Source organism: Mustela erminea, chromosome 10 (assembly GCF_009829155.1).
Source record: "Mustela erminea isolate mMusErm1 chromosome 10, mMusErm1.Pri, whole genome shotgun sequence".
Lineage (NCBI taxonomy): Eukaryota > Metazoa > Chordata > Mammalia > Carnivora > Mustelidae > Mustela > Mustela erminea.
The window spans coordinates 60,816,830-60,831,530 of record NC_045623.1 but is presented as its reverse complement, the minus strand read 5'-3'; the positions used below and the strand labels follow the sequence as shown (position 1 = coordinate 60,831,530).

Here is a 14,701-nt window from a genome sequence, read left to right as displayed (position 1 = left end):
ATTGAGGTCAGCATCTGAGCCAAGATCAGAATTCAGGACAGTTTAGCCTTCAAATTCATTTTTTAACCATTCTCCTTGATAGGGACAATAATTAAAACCAACACAGGACAAAGGATTTTGTTAACTGAGTGTTTTCTTACACTTTGCTAAACCAGTGAATAGTCTCTGACTTTTCAATGGTATCAAGAAATCTGATTATAAACATCCAATCATTCCTGTATTTTGTTCTAAATACAATCTCATTTACAGCTAAATGTCCAAAACTAGCTTAAATAGCCAATTGAAGAAAATAGCTAAGTAAATTATGCACGTGAGTAAGCCACCAGTAATTGTTTACATTTTAAAGATGCACTGCTATGTGAAAAACAGGATATAAAAATGTATGTATATGCAGTATATTTCCAAAAATATGTACACACATGAAACTAGAACTCATATATTAAAATATCAGATTTTGAGTGGATGCTAATTATTTTTATTTTTCTATATTTTTCAAATATTCAACAATAAAATTTGTCATTTTATAATTAGAAAATTAATCTTTTAAAATATATGTATGAAATTTGTTGTGTATGAATTTATGTGAGATACTTGGGTCATGTACTTTAGCTTTAGCTCTCCTGTTGGGGCACCTTCTGTGTGGAGATATGTGGCACCACCCTAGCATGTGCCCACTTCAGCTCTGGGCATCCAACCAGAACAGTACCAGTGTGGTGTGCCCCCTGACCCCTAGCTTATGTCAGCCACAGCACCAGTCAGCTAGCCACACCCAGTTTACACTTGGGATGACCATAGATATGACCATTCTTTCAAGTTTAGAAGTAACTATTGTGCCTAATTCATAGAAACAAGCACAGAAAGTGAAGTAAAATGAGGAGACAGAGAAATATGCTCCAAATGAAAGAAAAAATATCTCAAAACAAAACAAAACAAAAAACCCAAAAACATGCTAAATGAAATGGTGATGAGCCAAACTGGAGAGAAAAATGGATGAACTTAGTGAGACATCAACAAAGAGAAAATATTTTAAAAAGAATCAACCAGACTTGCAAAATATAACCAAAATGAAAAATACATTAGAGGGAATCAATAGTACATTAGAGGATACAGAAGTATAGATCAGCAGTCTGGAAGACACAATGATAAGAAAGCACCTAAGATGAAGAGTAGAAAGAAAAGAAAAGAATTTTTAAAAGTGAGGATAGGTTAAAGGATTTTTTGGGCAACATCAAGCAAACAAATATTCCCATTGCAGGAATTCCAGAAGGAGAATAGAGAAATAATAGAATAGCTAAAAATTTCCCTGCAGAAACAGATAACCAGGTTCAAGGAACACAGAAAGTTCCAGACAAGTTGAACACAAGGACATCCACACCAAGACATGATGATTTAAATGACCATGATTACAGATAGAGTATTAAAGGCAGAAGGAAAGAAGCAAGTTAGTTACATACAAGAGGAACTTCATAAAACTATCAGCTGATTTTTCAGCAGAAACTTTGCAAACCAGAAGAAAGTGGCATGATATATTCAAAATGCTGAAAGGAAAAAACAAGAACAAAACCCTACAACCAAGAATAGTTAACCTAGCAAGGTTATTATTCAGAATTAAAGGAGAGGTGAAGAATTTCCCAAACAAAAATTAAAAGTGCTCATTATCACTAAACCAGCCTTTTAAGGAATGTTAAAGAAACTTCTTTTTTAAGTTTGGGGAGGGGGAGGCTTATTAAAAATTTATGAAAGGAAAGAAGTTCCATGAGTAAAAGCAAATACTCAGTAAAGGTACTATAGCAGTCACTTAGAAAGCTGGGTATGAAGTTTATGACAGTAGTGAAATCTAAGAAAATAGGTAAAACAGTTAAAGGAACTCACAAAATAAAAAAGATATAAAAATGTGATCACATACACATAAAATGTGGAAGGGGGAGTGAAATTAATTCTTTAAAAATGTGTTTAATTAGATTATTTATGAACTTTATGGTAACAACAAACCACAAAACTACAACAGATATACATACAAAAAAATAAAAAAATCAAGCATAACACTAAAGAAAGTCATCAATCACAAGGAAAGAGAGAAAGAAAAAAGAACAGAGAATAACTACAAAACAACCAAAAAATATTAACAAAATGGCCATCAGTCCATACCCATCAATTACTACTTTAAATGTAAACAGTCTGAATACTCTAATGAAAAGATATATGGTAAAAGAATGAATAAAAAAAGACACATCAGGACTACTTCAGCTAGCCGGAGATCAGCTAGATAGCTTATCTAAAGATTGCAAACACCTGAAAATCCATCGGCAGATCGAAGAGAAGAACAGCAATTCTGGAAACAGAAAAACAAACACTTTCTGAAAGGTAGGACTGGCGGAGAAGTGAATCCAAAACGACGGGAAGATAGACTCCGGGGGGAGGGGCCGGCTCCCGGCAAGCGGCGGAGCAACGGCGCACAAAATCAGGACTTTTTAAAAGTCTGTTCCGCTGAGGGACATTGCTCCAGAGGCTAAACCGGAGTGAAGCCCACGTGGGGTCAGCGTGGCCTCAGGTCCCGCAGGGTCACAGAAGGATCGGGGGTGTCTGAGTGTCGCAGAGCTTGCGGGTATTGGAACGGGAAAGCCGGCTACAGAGACAGAGCCGACAGTAAGCTCACAGCTCGGTGTAACCTTGAACCGGTCGCAGGCTCGGTGAGCTCGGAGCGCGGCTGGAGGTCAGGCAGACGGGAGTAACTGGCGCTGTTCTCTGAGGGCGCACTGAGGAGTGGGGCCCCGGGCTCTCGGCTCCTCCGGGCTGGAGACCAGAAGGCCGCCATTTGTATTCCCGTCCTCCGGAACTCTACGGAAAGCGCTCAGGGAACAAAAGCTCCTGAAAGCAAAGCCAAGCGGATTACTCAGCCCGCCCCTGCTAAAGGCGGTGCAATTCCGCCTGGGGCAAAGACACTTGAGAATCACTACACCAGGCCCCTCCCCCAGAAGATCAACAAGAAATCCAGCCAAGACCAAGTTCACCTACCAAGGAGTGCGGTTTCAATACCAAGGAGAGCAGCAGAATTCCAGAGGAGGAGAAAGCAAAGCACGAACTCATGGCTTTTTCCCTGTGATTTTTTTTAGTCTCGCAGTTAATTTAATTTTTTTCTTTTTCATTTTTTGTTTTTAATTCTCGCCTTCTGGTAAAATTTTTTTTTAACTTTTACCTTTTTCTTTTTTAACGTTTTTTAACCAGTTTATCTAATATATATATTTTTTCTTTTTTATATTTTTCTTATTTGTTTTCTTTTTTTTTAATTCTTTTCTTTTTTTTTTCGTTTTTCTTTTTTTTTCTTTCTTCCTTTTTGAACCTATTTTTATCCCCTTTCTCCCCCCTCAAGATTTGGGATCTCTTCTAATTTGGTTAAAGCATTTTTTCCAGGAGTTGTTGCCACCCTTTTAGTATTTTACTTGCTCCTTCATATACTCTTATCTGGACAAAATGACAAGACGGAAAAATTCAACACAAAAAAAAGAACAAGAGGCAGTACCGAAGGCTAGGGACCTAATCAATACAGACATTGGTAATATGTCAGATCTAGAGTTCAGAATGACAATTCTCAAGGTTCTAGCCGGGCTCGAAAAAGGCATGGAAGATATTAGAGAAACCCTCTCAAGAGATATAAAAGTCCTTTCTGGAGAAATAAAAGAACTAAAATCTAACCAAGTTGAAATCAAAAAAGCTATTAATGAGGTGCAATCAAAAATGGAGGCTCTCACTGCTAGGATAAATGAGGCAGAAGAAAGAATTAGTGATCTAGAAGACCAAATGACAGAGAATAAAGAAGCTGAGCAAAAGAGGGACAAACAGGTACTGGACCACGAGGGGAGAATTCGAGAGATAAGTGACACCATAAGACGAAACAACATTAGAATAATTGGGATTCCAGAAGAAGAAGAAAGAGAGAGGGGAGCAGATGGTATACTGGAGAGAATTATTGGGGAGAATTACCCCAATATGGCAAAGGGAACGAGCATCAAAATTCAGGAGGTTCAGAGAACGCCCCTCAAAATCAGTAAGAATAGGCCCACACCCCGTCACCTAATAGTAAAATTTACAAGTCTCAGTGACAAAGAGAAAATCCTGAAAGCAGCCCGGGAAAAGAAGTCTGTAACATACAATGGTAAAAATATTAGATTGGCAGCTGACTTATCCACAGAGACCTGGCAGGCCAGAAAGAGCTGGCATGATATTTTCAGAGCACTAAACGAGAAAAACATGCAGCCAAGAATACTATATCCAGCTAGGCTATCATTGAAAATAGAAGGAGAGATTAAAAGCTTCCAGGACAAACAAAAATTGAAAGAATTTGCCAACACCAAACCAGCTCTACAGGAAATCTTGAAAGGGGTCCTCTAAGCAAAGAGAGAGCCTACAAGTGGTAGATCAGAAAGGAACAGAGACCATATACAGTAACAGTCACCTTACAGGCAATACAATGGCACTAAATTCATATCTCTCAATAGTTACCCTGAATGTTAATGGGCTAAATGCCCCTGTCAAAAGACACAGGGTATCAGAATGGATAAAAAAACAAAACCCATCTATATGTTGCCTCCAAGAAACTCATTTTAAGCCCGAAGACACCTCCAGATTTAAAGTGAGGGGGTGGAAAAGAATTTACCATGCTAATGGACATCAGAAGAAAGCAGGAGTGGCAATCCTTATATCAGATCAATTAGATTTTAAGCCAAAGACTATAATAAGAGATGAGGAAGGACACTATATCATACTCAAAGGGTCTGTCCAACAAGAAGATTTAACAATTTTAAATATCTATGCCCGCAACGTGGGAGCAGCCAACTATATAAACCAATTAATAACAAAATCAAAGAAACACATCAACAATAATACAATAATAGTAGGGGACTTTAACACTCCCCTCACTGAAATGGACAGATCATCCAAGCAAAAGATCAGCAAGTAAATAAAGGCCTTAAACGACACACTGGACCTGATGGACATCACAGATATATTCAGAACATTTCATCCCAAAGCAACAGAATACACATTCTTCTCTAGTGCACATGGAACATTCTCCAGAATAGATCACATCCTCGGTCCTAAATCAGGACTCAACCGGTATCAAAAGATTGGGATCATTCCCTGCATATTTTCAGACCACAATGCTCTAAAGCTAGAACTCAACCACAAAAGGAAGTTTGAAAAGAACCCAAATACATGGAGACTAAACAGCATCCTTCTAAAGAATGAATGGGTCAACCGGGAAATTAAAGAAGAATTGAAAAAAATCATGGAGACTAATGATAATGAAAATACAACGGTTCAAAATCTCTGGGACACAACAAAGGCAGTCCTGAGAGGAAAATATATAGCGGTACAAGCCTTTCTCAAGAAACAAGAAAGGTCTCAGGTACACAACCTAACCCTACACCTAAAGGAGCTGGAGAAAGAACAAGAAAGAAACCCTAAGCCCAGCAGGAGGAGAGAAATCATAAAGATCAGAGCAGAAATCAATGAAATAGAAACCAAAAAAACAATAGAACAAATCAACGAAACTAGGAGCTGGTTCTTTGAAAGAATTAATAAAATTGATAAACCCCTGGCCCGACTTATCAAAAAGAAAAGAGAAAGGACCCAAATAAATAAAATCATGAATGAAAGAGGAGAGATCACAACTAACACCACAGAAATACAAACTATTATAAGAACATACTATGAGCAACTCTACGCCAATAAATTTGACAATCTGGAAGAAATGGATGCATTCCTAGAAACATATAAACTACCACAACTGAACCAGGAAGAAATAGAAAGCCTGAACAGACCCATAACCAGTAAGGAGATTGAAACAGTCATTAAAAATCTCCAAACAAACAAAAGCCCAGGGCCAGACGGCTTCCCAGGGGAATTCTACCAAACATTTAAAGAAGAACTAATTCCTATTCTCCTGAAACTGTTCCAAAAAATAGAAATGGAAGGAAAACTTCCAAACTCATTTTATGAGGCCAGCATCACCTTGATCCCAAAACCAGACAAGGATCCCATCAAAAAAGAGAGCTATAGACCAATATCCTTGATGAACACAGATGCGAAAATACTCAACAAAATACTAGCCAATAGGATTCAACAGTACATTAAAAGGATTATTCACCACGACCAAGTGGGATTTATTCCAGGGCTGCAAGGTTGGTTCAACATCCACAAATCAGTCAATATGATACAACACATCAATAAAAGAAAGAACAAGAACCATATGATACTCTCAATAGATGCTGAAAAAGCATTTGACAAAGTACAGCATCCCTTCCTGATCAAAACTCTTCAAAGTGTAGGGATAGAGGGCACATACCTCAATATCATCAAAGCCATCTATGAAAAACCCACCGCAAATATTCTCAATGGAGAAAATCTGAAAGCTTTTCCGCTAAGGTCAGGAACACGGCAGGGATGTCCATTATCACCACTGCTATTCAACATAGTACTAGAGATCCTAGCCTCAGCAATCAGACAACAAAAGGAAATTAAAGGCATCCAAATCGGCAAAGAAGAAGTCAAATTATCACTCTTCGCAGATGATATGATACTATATGTGGAAAACCCAAAAGACTCCACTCCAAAACTGCTAGAACTTATACAGGAATTCAGTAAAGTGTCAGGATATAAAATCAATGCACAGAAATCAGTTGCATTTCTCTACACCAACAGCAAGACAGAAGAAAGATAAATTAAGGAGTCCATCCCATTTACAATTGCACCCAAAACCATAAGATACCTAGGAATAAACCTAACCAAAGAGACACAGAATCTATACTCAGAAAACTATAAAGTACTCATGAAAGAAATTGAGGAAGACACAAAGAAATGGAAAAATGTTCCATGCTCCTGGATTGGAAGAATAAATATTGTGAAAATGTCTATGCTACCTAAAGCAATCTACACATTTAATGCAATTCCTATCAAAGTACCATCCATCTTTTTCAAAGAAATGGAACAAATAATGCTAAAATTTATATGGAACCAGAAAAGACCTCGAATAGCCAAAGGGATATTGAAAAAGAAAGCCAACGTTGGTGGCATCACAATTCCGGACTTCAAGCTCTATTACAAAGCTGTCGTCATCAAGACAGCATGGTACTGGCACAAAAACAGACACATAGATCAATGGAACAGAATAGAGAGCCCAGAAATAGACCCTCAACTCTATGGTCAACTAATCTTTGACAAAGCAGGAAAGAATGTCCAATGGCAAAAAGACAGCCTCTTCAATAAATGGTACTGGGAAAATTGGACAGCCACATGCAGAAAAATGAAATTGGACCATTTCCTTACACCACACACAAAAATAGACTCAAAATGGATGAAGGACCCCAATGTGCGAAAGGAATCCATCAAAATCCTTGAGGAGAACACAGGCAGCAACCTCTTTGACCTCAACCGCAGCAACATCTTCCTAGGAACAACGCAAAAGGCAAGGGAAGCAAGGGCAAAAATGAACTATTGGGATTTCATCAAGATCAAAAGCTTTTGCACAGCAAAGGAAACAGTTAACAAAATCAAAAGACAACTGACAGAATGGGAGAAGATATTTGCAAACGACATATCAGATAAAGGACTAGTGTCCAGAATCTATAAAGAACTTAGCAAACTCAACACCCAAAGAACAAATAATCCAATCAAGAAATGGGCAGAGGACATGAACAGACATTTCTGCAAAGAAGACATCCAGATGGCCAACACACACATGAAAAAGTGTTCCATATCACTCGGCATCAGGGAAATACAAATCAAAACCACAATGAGATATCACCTCACACCAGTCAGAATGGCTAAAATCATCAAGTCAGGAAATGACAGATGCTGGCGAGGATGCGGAGAAAGGGGAACCCTCCTCCACTGTTGGTGGGAATGCAAGCTGGTGCAGCCACTCTGGAAAACAGCATGGAGGTTCCTCAAAATGTTGAAAATAGAACTGCCCTATGACCCAGCAATTGCACTATTGGGTATTTACCCTAAAGTTACAAACGTAGTGATCCAAAGGGGCACGTGCACTCGAATGTTTATAGCAGCAATGTCCACAATAGCCAAACTATGGAAAGAACCTAGATGTCCATCAACAGATGAATGGATCAAGAAGAAGTGGTATATATACACAATGGAATACTATGCAGCCATCAAAAGAAATGAAATCTTGCCATTTGCGACAACATGGATGGAACTAGAGCGTATCATGCTTGGCGAAATAAGTCAAGCAGAGAAAGACAACTATCATATGATCTCCCTGATATGAGGAAGTGGTGATGCAACATGGGGGCTTAAGTGGGTAGGAGAAGAATAAATGAAACAAGATGGGATTGGGAGGGAGACAAACCATAAGTGACTCTTAATCTTACAAAACAAACTGAGGGTTGCTGGGGGGAGGGGGTTTGGGAGAAGGGGGTGGGATTATGGACATTGGGGAGGGTGTGTGCTTTGGTGAGTGCTGTGAAGTGTGTAAACCTGGTGATTCACAGACCTGTACCCCTGGGGATAAAAATATATGTTTATAAAAAATAAAAAATTATTAAAAAAAAAAAAGAGTCAAAAAAAAAAGAGTCAAGAAAAAAAAAAGACACATCAATTTACTGCCTACAAGAGACTCACTTCAAAGCTACATATACATGTTAGACAATATGGAGGGACAGAGGAACATAGTCCATGCAAATGGAAACAAGCAAAAACTGAGGTAGCAATAGTTCTCTCAGAAAAAAATAAACTTTAAAACAAAGAGTGCACCAAGAAACAAAGAAGTGCATTACAAACCAACGGGAAGATATAACAATTGTAAAAATCTATGTACCCAATATTGGAGTACCTAAATGCATAAAACAAATACTAACAGATTTATAAATCCCTTTATAAAGCGAGATAATATAATATATAATAATATATAAAGAGTAATATAATAATAGGGAATTTTTATACCCCACTTATATCAATGGATAGATCCTCCAAACAGAAAAATCAATAAACGGTATCTTTGAATGACATATTAGATTTAACACATATATATTCAGAATATTTCACCTAAAACCACAGAGTACACATGTTTTTCAAGTGCACATGAAATATTCACCAGGATAGATCAAATGTTAGGCCACAAAACAAATCACAGTAAATTCAAGAGACTGAATCATATTAAGCATCTTTTCTGACCACAGGAATACGAAACTACAAATCAGTTTCAAGAAAGAAGTTGGGAAAAAAACAAGCACGCAGAGGCTAACTGTCCTACTTCCATACAACCAATAGGTCAATGAAGAAATTGAAAAGGAAAAAAAAATCATGGAGGAAAAAGCAAATGAGACCACAATGTACAAAATCTTTGGGATGCAGCAAAAGCAGTTCTAAGAGGCAAGTTTATAGCACTACAGGTCTACCTCAAGAAACAAAATCTCAAACCTCAACTTAGACCTAAAAAATAACAACAAAGCCTAAAATTGGCAGAAGGAGGGAATAATAAAGAGAGGAAATGAAATAGAAATAAGCAAACAAAACAAAAACATAACAATCAATAGAAAAGATCAATGAAACCAATATCAGTTTCTTTGAGAGGAAAAATAAAATTGATAAACATTTACCTAGACTAAGAAATAAAGAGAGAGGACCCAAATACATGAAATAAGAAATGAAAGAGAAGTAACAACCAACATCATAGATACACAAACAATTATAAAAGACTACTATGAAAAAGCATATGCCAACAAATAGAACAACCTAGAAGTAGATACAATCTTCCAAGATACAATCTTCCAAAACTAAATCAGGAAGACATAGAAAATATGAATAGACCAATTGCTAGTAAGGAAATTGAATTGGAATCAAACTCCCAACAAAATCCAGTACCAAATGCCTTCATAAATGAATTTTAACAAACAGTTAAAAAAAAAATGAACACATATTCTCTTCAAACTATTCCAAAATATCAAAGAAACCTTCCAAATATATTCTATATGGCTAGAAATACTCCGATATCAAAAGAAAAGCCACTATAAAAAAGGAAACCATAGACCAATATCCCTGATGAACATAGATGCAAAAATCATAAACAAAATATTAGCAAATCATATTCAACAACACATTAAAAGAATCATCTACCACACTTAAGTGAGATTTATTTCAGCAGAGCAAGGATGGTTTCAATATTTATAAATCAATAAACATGATACACTAACTTAAAATGAAAGAAAAAATCATGATTAACAGATGCAGATCAATAGATGCAGAAAAAATTTGACAAAATTCAACATCTGTTCATTATAAAATTCTCAACAAAATGCATACAGAGGCAACATACCTCAACATATCAAACAATATATGACAAACCCAGAGCTAACGCAATATTAAGTGTCAAATACTGAGAGCTTTTCCTCTAAGATTGGGAACAAGATAAGGATGATTATGGTCACTACTTCATGTACATATATATGAAGTCCTAGCCCCAACAATCAGACAGGGGAAAAAAAAGACATCCAAATTTATAAAGAAGTAAAACTGCCACTATCTGCAAATGACATGATACTACATGGAGAAAATCCTAAAGACTCCACCAAAAAACTATTAGAATAAATAAATACAGTGAAGATGCCAAGTACAAAACTAATATACAGATATCTATTGCTTTCCCTTTTTAAAAGATTTATTTACTTATTTTTAAAGAGGGAGAGATAGAGAAATCATATAGGGACGAGGGGCAAAGGGAGAGGGGAAGAGAGAATCTGGAGCAGACTCCCTGCCAAGCATAGAGTCCCCCATATGGGGCTCAGTCCCATGACCCCAAGATTATGACCCTAGCTGAAATTAAGAGTTGGATATTAAAATGACTGAGCCACCCAGGTGTCCCTATTATATTTCTATACTCTAATAATAAAATAGCAGAAAGAGGAATTAAGAGGGGTACCTGGGTGGCTCAATCATTAAGCAGCTGCCTTCCGCTCAGGTCATGATCCCAGGGTCCTGGAATCGAGCCCCCATCAGGCTCCCTACTCTCTGGGAAGCCTGCTTCTCACTCTCCCACTCCTCCAGCTTGTGTTCCCTCTCTCACTGTGTCTCTCTTTGTCAAATCAATAAATAAAATCTTTTAAAAATTTTTTAAAAAAAGAGGAATTACAATTTATATACCTAATTTACAAAGGTATACCAAAAGGAATAAGATACCTAGGAATAAGCTTAACCAAGTAAGCAAAAGACCTGTACTCTGAAAATTATAAAATGTTGATGAAAGAAACTGGACACACCACGAATAAATGGAAAGGCATATCATGCTCATGGACTGGAAGAATTAATGTTGTTAACATAACCAAACTACCTAAACAATCTACAGATTCAATGCAATCCCTGTCAAAATATCAATAGCATTTTTCACAGGACTTGAACAAATAATCCTAAAATATGAATGGAACCACGAAAAAATAACCAAATAATAACCTGAATAACCAAAACAATCTGGAGAGAAAAGAACAAATCTGAAGGTATCACATTCTCAGATTTCAAGATATACTACCAAGCTGCTGTGATCAAAACACCATGGTACTGACACACACGAAATAGACATATAAATCAATGGTACAAAATAGAGAGCCAAGAAAGAAACTCATACTTACATGACCAAAGGGGTAAAAATATATAATGGGGAAAAGATAGTCTCCTCAATAAATAGTGCTGGGAAAACTGGACAGCTACATGCAATGAAATGAATGAAACTGAACCACGTTCTTAGATCATACACAAAAATAAACTCAAAATGGATTCAAGACCTAAATGTGAGACCCGAAAGCAAAAGACTCCTAGAAGAAACACAGGCAATAACTCTGGGACATCAGCTTTAGCAACATTTTTCTAGATATGTCTCCTCAGTCAAGAGAAACGAAAGCAAACAAACTATTGGGGCTGCACCAAAATAAAGAGCTTTGGCAAAGTGCGTGAAATCATCAACAGAAAAAAATACAACCTACTGAATGGGAGAAGATATTTGCAAACGATATATCCAGTAAGAAGTTAATATCCACACTTGATCTTAGCCAAAAGTCCAAGAAACAATAAGGAGTTAATATCCAAAACATATAAATAGCTTATAACTTCAACACCAAGAATCAATCTATTAAAAAATGGGAAGAAGACCTGAATAGAAATTTTTCCAAAGATGATATACAGATAGCATATACATGACAAGACACTTAATTTCACTAATGATCAGGGAAGTACAAATCAAAATCATAATGAGATATCACCTTAGGCCTGTCAGAATGGCTACAATAAAAAATAAAAGAAAGGTGTTGGTGAGGATGTGGAGAAAATGGAACTCTTGTCCACTGTTTGTGAGAATGTAAATTGGTATAGCCTCTATGGAAAACAGACTCAAGGTTTCTCAAAAAATTAAAAATAAAACTATCATATGATCCAGTAATTCCACTACTGGCTTTGACCCACAGAAAACAAAAACACAAATTTGAAAAGATATATGCATTCCTATATTTACTGAAGCATTATTTATAATAACCAAGACATGGAAGCAACTTAAATGTCCATTGATAGATGAATGGACAAAGAAAATGTGGTATAGATATACAATGGAATATTATTCAGCCATAAAAAAGAACAAGATCTTGCCAATTGTGACAACATTGTTGCACCTAGAGAGTATTATACTAAGTGAAATAAGTCATATTTAGAAAGACAAATACCATATGATTTTATTTATATGTGGAATTTTTAAAACAACAACAAATGAACTAACAAGAGCAGAAACAGACCCACAAATCAGAAAACTTACGATTACCAGAGGAGACGGCCTAGAAAATGGACAAAATAGATAGAGGAGAGGTACAGGCATCCATTTACAGAATAAGTTAGAAAAATTAAAGATACAGCATAGAGAATATAGTATAGAGTATGGTGACAGATGGTAGCTATACTTGTGGTTGACATAGCATAATATATAGAGCTGGTAAATCACCGTGTTGTACACATGACTTATACTTCAATTAATAATAATAATTATTATTATTATTAAAAATTAAACCTGGTATATTATTCTATAACAATGTTGTCAGGGGTCAAGGAAGCCAGAGCTTTATTACTGAAGCTCAACACCTGTGGATACCAATCTGTTCAAGCTGCATTATCCTTTAACATGGTAGTTGAAATTCAAGATGCTTAACCTTCTGAACAATTCCAGCAGCAAAATTTTGCCACTTTATTTGTAGTGAAAGAATCATAGACATGATGCTAGGGAGCCTGGGTCCATATTCCACCCTAATTATCTGTGTGACATTAAGTTAGTCTTTTAACCTTTCTACATCTAATTTATACAACCATTTACAAAACAGACATACCTAACCCTTGTGAGAATAAAATGAAAGTAATTAGCACTGTGGTTTTAAATATTTGGGCACATATTGGGGCGCCTGGGTGGCTCAGTGGGTTAAAGCCTCTTCCTTCGGCTCAGGTCATGATCCTAGGGTCCTGGGATTGAGCCCTGCGTGGGGCTCTCTGCTCCGCAGGGAGCCTGCATCCTCCCCCCTCTCTCTCTCTGCCTGCCTCTCTGCCTGCTTGTGATTTCTCTCTCTCCGTCAAATAAATAAAATCTTTTAAATAAATAAATATTTGGAGATATACACACACACACACACACACACACACACACACATATATATATATATATATATATATATATATATATATATGTGGAGAGAGAGAGAGAGAAAGCGAGCACGCAAATAGCCATTATATCTAAACTACATTAGAAATAAAAATTGTAATGACTGCAAGAATGGGGGATTAAATGTCAACAATGGTTGTTTCAGGATGATAGGATTATGGGTTGGGAGTTTTGGATGACACTTTATTCTTTTTCATTTATACTTTTTTGCATTTCTCTGGGAGTACAAAGATTCCACAACAACCAGATGAAATCATCTGTGTAGGCAACACTGTTGAAATTACATATTCCCCTCTTCCCTTCTGGTTACAAAATACTGAGTAGCTCCATTTCCAAATTTCCCCAGTGGTCAATCTTTGGCATTAGATCAAACATCACAATATACTTTAAAAGGGTGTGAGAAAAGGAAAGCAGACCACTAGAACTTAAGGGCTTTGGCAATCTGAACTATGTGGTGAGTTTGGAAAGGATAGTTTAAAATAAATGAGAAAGAAAAGCCTGTGGCTTTTGGCAAGAGCTACGTGAAATACCACTGCATGACTCTCCTACCTCCGTGCCCCCATCCAGTGTTATTAGGAAGAGGTAAATGTTCACTTGCTTTGGATTTAGTATTTGGCGGCTTTTCATAATATCTCATCCATTTACAAATGAACACCAGGTTCTTTCAGACCCCCACATGGTAAGACATTTTAGCGTATAGTTTAAGGCACAATGCCACAGTAACATGGGTATTCTGGCCTATTGGGAGATGTTTATAATGAAATCTTAAGTTCTTATGGGTGTTATCCATGTTTTCCATTTAATGCATTTATTCAGAAGAGACTTACTTGAAATTCTCCAAAGATACTTCCCCTCTCAAAGACGCCTCCCCTTCTCAGTTGTGAAGGCTCCTACCTCTTTAAGGTCTCTCCAGGCCATGTGGGGTTTCCTGAGAACTGGGTAAAGGGGCCAGCTCAAGCCCCAGCCATTGGCTGGAGGGCAGCCTCTCCCTTTGGCGGTGGTAAGAATCAG

The 14,701-nt window shown here is 37.0% G+C and overlaps 1 long non-coding RNA gene across 1 annotated transcript; it reads right to left on the bottom strand.

The window, feature by feature from the left end:
- Positions 1–420: 420 nt before the first annotated feature.
- On the bottom strand, positions 421–11,970 carry LOC116600683. Its single transcript, XR_004289751.1, has 3 exons — positions 11,815–11,970; positions 4,976–4,978; positions 421–431 (listed from the first exon to the last, which is right to left on the bottom strand). It is a non-coding gene; the product is annotated as an uncharacterized LOC116600683 (long non-coding RNA).
- Positions 11,971–14,701: the final 2,731 nt, after the last annotated feature.